The sequence below is a fragment of the Sander vitreus genome, unplaced genomic scaffold (genome assembly GCF_031162955.1).
Source record: "Sander vitreus isolate 19-12246 unplaced genomic scaffold, sanVit1 ctg371_0, whole genome shotgun sequence".
NCBI classification, from domain to species: domain Eukaryota; kingdom Metazoa; phylum Chordata; class Actinopteri; order Perciformes; family Percidae; genus Sander; species Sander vitreus.
In genome coordinates this window covers 84852-96037 of record NW_027595503.1, presented here as the reverse complement: position 1 = coordinate 96037, position 11186 = coordinate 84852, and the positions used below count along the sequence as shown (strand labels likewise).

The 11186-nt window shown below is 41.1% G+C and overlaps 1 long non-coding RNA gene and 1 pseudogene across 1 annotated transcript; both read left to right on the top strand.

The window, feature by feature from the left end:
• Positions 1 to 549: 549 nt before the first annotated feature.
• On the top strand, positions 550 to 6314 carry LOC144513896 (uncharacterized; annotated as a pseudogene).
• Positions 6315 to 7891: 1577 nt separating this feature from the next.
• On the top strand, positions 7892 to 10820 carry LOC144513899 (uncharacterized). Its single transcript, XR_013501196.1, has 2 exons — positions 7892 to 8705; positions 9629 to 10820. It is a non-coding gene; the product is annotated as an uncharacterized LOC144513899 (long non-coding RNA).
• Positions 10821 to 11186: the final 366 nt, after the last annotated feature.

Here is an 11186-nt window from a genome sequence, read left to right as displayed (position 1 = left end):
TTGACATGCATTGTGAAATTTAATTAGGAAATGAAAATATCCAGGTAAAATAAAATATATTCCAGACTTCATTTTACCCCCAGTCTGACGCCCCTGCTTTTAATGACAATTTGTCCAAGTGCATCTCGCTGCAGCCCGTGGGAAGGCGGGGCTTGACATCAAGTCAATATTTGTGTGATACATACCCAATACTGCTTGGCCATAACAATTTGAAGTTACATCCTGGCCAAGTGTCTTCTTAATGATTTCCATTGTTACAGCATTCTTGTTGTTGTTATAATGGTGCAAAATGTTTCTCATTAAGAAAACGTGAAGATGGGGTCATCATGTTCAGGAAATGGTTATTCCGCCTCATCCCAGAGAAAAGCTGTTCAGCAGACTGGCTGTTGACCCAGCCACAGATCTCTAGAACCAGTTCTACTTTTCGCAGGACATCTCTTACATCCTTTGTGTTATCTTCATGAAAAGGATCATAAAGAGCGTAGCGATCTGATGACCCAGTGAGAGGGTGTCCATCACTGTCTGGCACCTTCTTTTTGTTACGTAGCCATGGCAAGGTAACTTTGGGTTCACCTGAGCTGGCCCGTGAGATATTGCTCTCTGTAGGTTGTAGCAACCTGCCACAATGCGGCTGGAACATTTCTGGCACTCTGTGGTTGGCATGGGTTGCCAAACCACGGGCAAAATCGTAGAGTGTGACATTTGGAAAATGTTTAAGGGAAAACAGAATGTCTGTCTAATCTCGTGGACTTTCAGCTCTGATACTGAACTTTGCAGCGTACACCACGGCACATGGACAGATTACCACTGCCCATCCACCTATAAGAACAAGCTGATGGATTTGCCTTTAATGCTGTCCACAGACCAGTTCTACAACTTACAGTAAGTACAACTTCAAAACACTTGGTTTCAAGACAGGTCCGGTTACCTGAAGCTCCCCAGATCTGAGAGAAGACCTTGTCGTAGCTATCTCTGTTTTTTATTTCTTGCTGAAGTCTGCTGACAATGTCCATTCGTGAGCCCCGGGGGTCCACACCACACTGCCCACACAAGCCACGCAGAAAAACACAACACACACACACACACACTTCAAGGCAGGCATTTTCACATGCTTATCGTGATTCAAGGCAAAATATGTGCGTCAACTAGCCTAACAAATGCCCTTGATGACAATTAAAAGCCTGTGCACCCAGGGACAGCATTGCACCTTTTAGTTTTAATACCTTGACTTTGAGAAGCTCGTCAGTAAGTCTGTCCTCTGTGACGTTCAACTCCTCTGTGACGTTCAAACACCGTTCTGCTGGACTGTGTGGGGAATGCACCTTTCTGTATTCTGTGTTGAGGACTACATTGCCACTCCTGGTGTGGGGCCCTATCCAAGGCGCCCAATTGTGGTAGTTAGGGACGTACGATTAAAGGGTTTTCCTTGTTACCTATGAAGGAGGGTGGGGGCGTGGTTGTGTCAATGATGACGAAGATGAAGTTCTAACTGTCAAAGAAAGAAATGAGGCATCTTCTAAAGAACATATGTGAGTCATGAGTGCATTATTAGAGTATTATCCATCATCCTGTCTCTTTGTAGAATGGACTTGCACAGAGTACGAGTAGTCATTAAACAAATAAACATCACTGTATTAAGAAGGGTGAAACGCCAATTTCAGTTACTGTGGCGAGAAAAACTGTTGGTACTAGGTCCAGTAGAGAGATGTCTTTTTGTAAGGAACTCCATTTTAATGTATTAAATGTAGCCTATCGTTTTATTAACTGCCTAGAGAGTGTCCTAAGGAGTCAAAATCAAGTGTTAGGAGTACAATTTATGAATATTGAATGGAAGGAATGCTTGATCCCATTTGTGTTTAGCTAATAAGCTACAAAATTATGCTTGGAGCATCTTTTTTTTTTACACACAATGTAACTTTTCTACTTTTTGTTCTAGGCATACAAGTGCACCTGAAGTAATTGCAAATTTGGCGCTTCCCATTGACCACAAGAAAGTCAGCAGATTCAACATGTCCAGATCTAATGTATGGGATGGTGCTGTCAGAGGTTTTCAGCGCTGCACGTACTCCGAGGAGAATGACATGTTTGTTAAGTTTACCGATGATGCTGGCTCCCCTGAAGAAGGCCTAGATACTGAATGGAAAATAAAGGGGTCATGTGACCTGGGTCACCACCTGCCTGAATCTAACAGAAAGTCGCTCTTAACAGATAATGATGGCCATTAACTGTCGTTTTTCTGTACTCTGCATGACAGCTGTCAGGGAAAATGAATATGTCCTGGCAGGAAACGATCATTGCTGTGTCTATAGTACACGGGGGACCAGCACCACATTTCCTGTCAAAGGACCTTGTTAACCACATTGTAGGGAATCCCAGTTTCGGTGCCACTGTGGAAGATATTACAGATGAGGAGATAGGGAGAGTTCTGCATCAGGTATGAAGTGACCTTGATTCAAGTAGTGGGTTTACTGAGAGAGCACATTATTTAATTCAGAGTAAGGTCACAGTGAAATGAACAGACCAGAAGTTTCAGATCTCCACTTCTATCAGTAAGACAACATTTAAGTAAAAAAAAAAGTGATCCCTGTTTTGTTTGAGTGGTTTACCATTTGACTGACCATTGCAAGATTCTCACCCTATCAGGGATGGGTTTTGCTATGTCTTACAAAGTCTTTTTAACAGGTCCAGGAAGCAGAATCAGCACAGAATTTCACATTTGAAACAGTGTATAACATTTTGTGCTTGCAAACAAGCTTGTAAACAATACCTCTTGAAAAGAACCACCTTTTAATAAATTAAGAAAATTGTTCATGGTTCTTTGGTTGTTCAGACCTACAGTGAACACACAGTTAACTTGATGGTGAATCAGAAAATAAGCAAATATATAGTTTGGGATATTTGAGTTTAATGTATGTATCCACTCTGGTATGACACTGCATATACGGAACTGCACTTGCCAAACCTGATAATAAACGGCTAAGCCACATTTGAGAATGTTTTCCTTTAACAGCTGGCCTTTAAGAGTGGGCTGCAGTAGACCCTATTTATAGGCCAGCTCTTTCTTTCAAGGTGACATATAGTTCTGAGGCTGACTCCCAATCATGTGGCTGCTGTAATCCATTTTGCTCAACAGTCTGTTGAAGATAATCCTGGATGTCTGGATCACTGCATGAATGAAGAGTTTGCCTTGACTCAGGAAATGTATCCAGTTCCCTGTCTTCAACGGCCAATCCACAGTCCCTTGAACCAAACCTGCATAGTGACACAATAATTCATCATAAAGGGAAAACATGACCCTACATCCAAATATATTTCCAATAATGTGTGATGCAATACACAATATTTTTGTAAGAATGTATATAGTCAATTAATTGTCAGTTGATATGGAGTGACCTGTGAGGCAAGAGATAGAGTTCATCTGGAATTCCCCCAGGACGTGATGCAAGTCTGGAGGGTCTAATCCTGTGCTTATTCCAGAGGTCAGTGCACTCATCCAGGTCTTTTTGCAGAACATCACTGAAGCAGAATCTCAGTAAGTCCTGGTGTTCATGGCTGCCATTAAAGTGTCCAGAGTCTCTCAGGTCTCCAAACAGGTCCATCCAAAATTGAGCCCTAGGAATACAATTCAAAGTTAGGCTACTTATTTTACACAAGAGGGAAAGATTATAACTATTGAATAACTACAAGTAGGCTACTACAAAAAGCATTAATGTTGCTGCTGCCAATATCAGCAAAATAAATCTGATTGTGTGAATGCATACATACGTATACGTATACTTACGTGGTTATGGCATCTACTGGTTTATATTTATGTAGGACAGATTACAGCCCACCCAGTCTGTTTTACCTGCTGAAATACTTTTATTTGACTGAAATCACTTTTTGGCAGATTAACACTTTTTGCTGTAACAAAATTACACTTATATGCAGCCGGAACCGTAACAGTGGATTATTTACCTTCCTTTTCTCAACCGATGATCCATAATTGTGGCTTAAGGAGCCTGCATAGTAGTCTGTATGCTCGTGTCTGAGGGTACACTGTATTGCAGCCACGGTGCCATTTTCGGTTCCGTGGTCTGTCTTCAGTCTCATTCGGACCACATAGTCCGATAGCCAAATAGTTGCCCTGGTCCACGCAGCTCTGTAAGGATGGCACGTCTCACCTCATCATATTTGCTGTCGTGTTTTCCTATTTGCCGTCGTGTTTTCATATTTGCCGTCGTGTTTTCCTATTTGCCGTCGTGTTTTCATATTTGCCGTTGTGTTTTATGATTTGCTGTTGTGTTTTTCTATTTGCTGTTGTGATTTGCACTTCAGGGCCACCGTACTGTTGGCTTCATTGATCCTTCTTCTCTACTGGACAACATCCTCAGCTCGGTCACATGATCCCACATCCTCCGTTGTCTCACCATCCATACACCATCCATCCATACAGGGTGAAGAGAGACCAGGCTTTCGATACCAGAGAGAAAGTGGAAAAAACTTTGGCAGTGGGAAAAAGCGTCCTGAATGTCATCAAAGAAGTGTTTGGAATGATTAATACCACAACGTCGTCAGCTGTGATGAAGAGTCTCTCCAACGTCGCCAGCTTGGCGCCTGGCATTGGAGGTCTGATCTCCGCTGCTGTCAACATGGTCTTGGTCTTCATCCCTCAGAATGACCCGGTGCTGAATGAGGTGAAGAAAGGGTTTGCTGAGGTGAACAGGAAGTTGGACTTGCTCTACATCCCGATCTCCAACCTGGCAACAGAAGTGGAATGGTATAACCACGCCTACTGTCGTGACGAATTCCACATCCGCAACACCTGGAAGAAGTTCAATGAGCTTCTTCAGAACAGTCACTTGGTAACAAATAAAGAGCAGAATCTCCGACTGGCAGAGATATTCGTCAACTACTATGAGAACACAGGAACTGAGGCCAGTGTGGCCAACCTCTTCCATTACCTGACGGTCAAAGACACGTCTCTCAGTGGAAACCTCAACGAACTGCTGAGGAAGAAGTTTAAATGTGACATTAAACAGATCGGCAAATATAACGTCTATTTCAGTCGTTTGCTGTGGAAGGGGATGGTGCTGAACCAGTTCTACTGGAAACTGATCGGGTTGGATTCATCAGGTATAGAAGCCAAACACACCCAGATGTTCAAGAACGTCTATGAGGCTCAGAAATCAGCTCTGGAATACTGCCTGACCAACCACATGGAGTATGTGAAGGAAGATGTGGTGGAGATCAGGAAAGGACTCAGTGCTGACAACAAACAAGCCATCGCGGATGAGGTGAAAGAGTTTCTGGATAAGAAGTACAACTGGTACAACTGGGTGGTGCTGGTGTACAACACAAACCAGGCTGATTATTACATACTATATAATCTGACTAAGATTACAGAGGACACGATCACTGTTGCTGTGGGATACACTCTGAAAACAGAAGAAATAGATGAAACACCAGTTAGAGAAGCAGCCAATTATTGCTTTAAACCAGTAAAAGAATGTGAAGACAGATTAGACCGTAACCATAAATGTGTTGATATGAATGAAGATTAAGCGACACATGCTGCCTATGGGGAAGAGTTTGCTGTGGCTCCAGCACCCTTTCACCAACATGACTGTTGGTGGGGTAGCTATACAAGAAAGATTTCCATCTATTACTCCCGGAGGTTGCCTGTCTGCCAAAGTGAAACATGTAGCAACAATGGAAGGTGCAATCGGCTGCTGGACTCCAATGAATGGATGTGTGATTGTTGGGAGGGTTACTATGGTGAGAGATGTGAAGAGAGAACCCCCATTGGCACCGCTACAGCGGTCGATATACCAGTTGTACCTGATATCAGCACCATTGACACCAAAATGAAAAAGATGGAGATCCAAACTCATAAAGATTCTCAACATCCTCAACAACAAATGTAGTGGCTAGTAGGAGATATCTGCAGACCGCTGACAGACGACAGGAACGATGACTCACTGCCAACGGACAAACTGAACACACATCAACTGACTGAGCATCTGAGAATGGCACCATGAAGGAAGAACATGTAAACAATGCTCATTAAAGACTCAATTATGTTTAGGCAACAAATCTAGCCTGTAAACCTTCCTCCCAACGGTGAAGCATGTCGGTGTCAGAGATGAGTTGTTTCTTTAGAAAGCTGGAGGATGATGTGTTGATCTGTTGTTCTGTCCTCATTTCCCTGAATGTCTCCAGCTGATGTTAGCACGACCCAAACAGTCACTATACTCTGCTATATACTATGTACTATATAATATATACTATACTTTTTACTATACAGGAAATACACCAGGTTTAAATATAATAATCTGAATATTAAAGCCCCATTTTAATCTGACTACAAAGTTTAATTCAGTTTTAAACCATCAACTAAGTTGTTTATTTTGATTCATTAAAAGCTTGGAGGTCCTGAAAATAATTAAATATGAATAATTCAAGTTATTAAAGTAACATTATAACTGTTAAGTTGCTGCAGTCTGTTTCAGCTCACTGTAACTCTGTTGTTCTTGATACGACCTGTTAGAAAAACTAATCAACTCTTCTTGTTTCTGTTAATATTAAACTGTTTGCATGATAGAAGCCAAAATACTGCTGATGTTCTCACGAGATAAATCCTGGGAGCCACTTCCTGACCTTGTGGGAAACAACATCACCTTTTGTATTATGACTTCATTTTGACTCAGAAAAATCTGTTGTAGAAGGCTTTCGTCAGTCATTTTCTGTACTTTGCTGTGAGTGCTGTAAAACTGACTCTACTTGCAAGTAAACAAACGTTGAGACAATTTCAGTGATTCTGTCCATCTCTTGATGAATAATTATCTTAACACAACCACCAGATGGCGATAATGTGACAAGAAACAAATAAAAGAATTACTGTTTTTTGTAACTAAACGTGAATATTCTGATTTGTTTGAATAAAAAGCACAAACTACAGTGGGAATTGACGAACACCTTCCATATTTTAAATTCATCTTTGGTCTTTTGTTTTTTACTTTAAAGGGTAACTTTGGGGTTTATCTTCAATCTGGACTCTCTGTCTCCATGTCTGTGACTCTATGTCCCATCATGCATTGGTGTCTGATTATCTGATGGAACAACAATCTCTGAAACTGGTCAAGTATTAAACCAGAACCATGTTACCCTACAGGACTAATGTTCAGCAGCAGTTAGTAACAAGCTGTAATGTTACCCTACAGGACTAATGTTCAGCAGCAGTTAGTAACAAGCTGTAATGTTACCCTACAGGACTAATGTTCAGCAGCAGTTAGTAACAAGCTGTAATGTTACCCTACAGGACTAATGTTCAGCAGCAGTTAGTAACAAGCTGTAATGTTACCCTACAGGACTAATGTTCAGCTGCAGTTAGCATCTACTAAAAGTTGTGTTGTTGCTGCTGACAGACTCAGATTATTATTCTAAGTGTCTGACAACATTATGGGATGGATCCCTACAGAGATAGACCTTTTAGTTAAAGAGTAAGATCCTTTTAGTTTAACATGAAATCCCCGTCACCAAACTCCACCAGACTCCATGTAAATAATCAGGACTTTTATCATCGTAAATCACACTTCATTCAAAGTGGACAGAAACTAAATAAAACTATCAAAAGCCGTCTTGGTTCATCTTTCCACTGTGGTTTGGTTGAAATAAAACCATTTACATATGGAAATATGCTGGCTCTATACTGGGCCGATTTAAAAGATTGTCACTCACATACGGAGCCCCTAAGGGGACATGAGCAAAAAATAAATAAAAAAATAAAAAAAAGTTTAGTTTCATGTGCTCACGCAAAACCTTTTCACGTGCACATATGAAAGTTTCATGTGAGCACATGAAAGCAGTGTGTAGCCTGGGCCAAACTGGAGACCGTGACAGCTAGAGAAATGACTACAGTACAGGAGTTAGTTGCACTATAGTTTAATCTAGGTCTTCATTAGGACATTGCTGCTTTGCTTGCAAGTCGTCACCATTATATTGTTTGGATACGACATTTACAACGGATTTTAAAGTCTTGTAATCTGTTCCGGCATAAGGGATATTTTATCCCTTGTTTTACTTTTATTTATGAACAGTTACAAACATCTGACCAACTCCACGGATATAGGTGGATGTACACAACATGCAAGGAGAATGGATTAAATGTAAGGAAAGAGGATGTTCGATTCATTCTACGAGAACTAGATCCAAGGGGTCAGAGTGAGGAGACGGCTCCGTTGCCGAAACTACTTTGCTAAAGGGCCTAATTATATTCGGCACTTAGACTCTTATGACAAATTGAAGCCTTTTGGCATCTGTATAAACGGCTGCATTGACGGATTTTCGCGGAAAATCATCTGGATGAATGCATTTACAACAAGCAGTGACCCAAAACTTATTGGTGGCTACTACATGGAGGCAGTGGAAAGGTTGGGTGGTTGTCCAAGGATTGTCCGAGGTGACCGAGGTACTGAGAATGGTAAAGTCAGAGACTGTCAGCCCTTTCTCCGTCGCAACATTCACGATGGCTCTGCTATTGACATCTACATTGAATGGGGGCAAGCACGGCCAATCAGAGGATAGAAAGTTGGTGGGGCTTCCTCAGGAGGGAATCAATGGAGTTTTGCATCTGTCTGTTTGCTGATCTGAAGGACCATGGTTTGTTCGACAGTGCATGTTTGGACAGAGGTCTAATTCAGTTCTGCTTCATGGGCATCATCCAGGTAAGCTACACATAGCCTACGTTGGTACTGTAAACCTAGTCTGTCACAAATCACTGTGCGTCTGCTTGGTTGTTGGACTAAAACGCTTAATGTGAAAAGCTTAACGTGGTTTAATGTACCCAAACAACGTTCAATCATCACCAAATTTCTCTCTCATGTTGCTCATCATAACCACTGAAAACTAATTATTATGGATGTTATCTGACATTAAGCGTTTCTGCTTCACATTTTCAGCAGGGCAGCGGAGCAGCTGTGGGTTGACTCTCCACGGTTCTCATGGGCTTTATTTGTCCTAACGTGAAAAAGCTTAACGTGGTTTAATGTACCTAAACAAGGATCAGTGATCACCAAATTTAGACCGTTTTCAGTGGTTATGAGGAGCAACATGAGAGACATTTGGTGATGATTGATCGTTGTTTAGGTACATTAAACCACGTAAAAGCTTTTTCACGTTAAGCGTTTTAGAAGGTCCCGGCTAACACACGGCGAATGTGCAAAATGAATGTGATGTTGCCTATGATTGCTGAAGCAAATTAGATGGCTAAACTCAAGCTGTTGGCAACAGCAGATCATTTATTCCTGTGTCTGGATGTTGTGCAACCTACGGCACTCTGCACACTAATCTTGAAGCGACTTTGAGTCTGTGAAAAGTGCTATATAAATTCAATTTTGTGATATCCTAAGTATTACTGACAGGAGCTGGCGTTAAACTGTTAAAACAGAGCACGGCTAATGTGTGCAGGAATTGTTTTAGTGTGATTTACGAGTCGTCCAGTGGATGGCGCTCCAACAAAGAATAGTGTTACATTCTATGGTAAGCTAGATTTTGTTAAATATGTTATGTAAGGCCCTAAATAACAAAAAAACATGAGAATAACAAATTGCAAATCACTTAATTGTTTCTCAATAAATCTTTTTTCCAGGATGAGTTAGATGAGACTACCCGTGTGTGGGATTCCCATGTCATCAGACCATCAAAGAATGACAGAGTGCCCAGTGGTCGACCCAGAGTCATGTACATGTTCCCAAAACTCCACAGAACTGATGACTGCATTTCCCCAGTGGAAAGAGCCGATTTACAGCTTTGTCAGAGTAGCTGCACATTTCGACCAACATGTGACACAGACATCTACAACATCTGCAACTTCCTGATGGTTGAGTCACAGTTGCATCTTCCGGCTGATGCTTATCAAGCATTGGATTTGTATCTGCACTTGAGAAATCAAATCAAATCCACTCTCTAATTCCATCTACACAAAACACATCAACATTCTCCATCAGCATGTAAATGATAGCCTACTGACACTGTTAATTTGTCTGTTATGTGTATTATGAATCTTGTTAATGTAGGATATTTTGCTTTGCCCTCACATCAGTTATGAACAGGGTAATATGGACACAAGCACAGCAAAGAAATGAAGCATATGACACTAATGAAGAAGTTGTAATTTTCATTTAACAGTGTCTTGGACATTTTGAGTATGTTTACCATGTGAGGCTTCAACAAAAACAGCCATTGGTATTTGCTATTGAAGCAGACATGCTATTTATGACTGGATGTAACTTTTGTTACTTTGCGGTAAAAGTTGTTCTATTGACTTTGTCCTGTCAGTGTGGCTCTCATGAAAACAAATAGTGAAGACCACTGCTCTAAATAAATACCATAAACTACATTCATGATCCGATATGTTGTGAATGTTGTGTACGAACCTCACAGTTAAAATTAAACTATAGACAATAATGCAGCAGCTGTTTTTATTTCAGTGTGTGTGAGATGTGTTTATGCTCATGGCTGGTGCCAGCCTCATTGTTTTTTCATTAAAACTGTAAACTGCATTTTTACAACCTGTTACAAGGAGCAAACAAAGGAAACACACGGGCGTGCAGGCGCCTGAGGTATGCGAGAAGTATTACAGTTAGAAGCCAGGGGTGATTAATAAACACTTCAACTCTGTATTAATGTTACAGAAATGGAATGAAATTCAATGTAACTCGTACATTTCTTTGATTCAGTGCAATAATGTAATCTACAGCACACACACCCAGTAGGCAAAAGCTTTCTGGCTTGCCTGATAGTATTTCTATGAGATAATAAAGTCAACCTTGACCTTTGAACCTTGGCCCTCTTTCTTTCGAGGCTGGAAGACACTTGTTTGTCAGATTGGGCTGGAAAAGACGAGCCGGGCTGCATATCTTTATCAATTCACATATCTGTCTTATTCATCTCTCTAACCGGCATCATCACTCTACACACACACACACACACATAAAACATCCCTCCACTCTACATGTCAACCCTCTCACCAAAGTCTCACCTTAGGAAACCACTTTTTTGTTGCCTCGGACTCTTTCTGGGATTGTTGTGTTTATCAAAGAAATCAATCAGTCGTTTCAGCAAAGGCCTCAAAATGACACGTATATGTTCAAGTAGTCTCATATCCACTAGAGTTGGGCGGTATCCAAATTTTGATACCGTCAAAC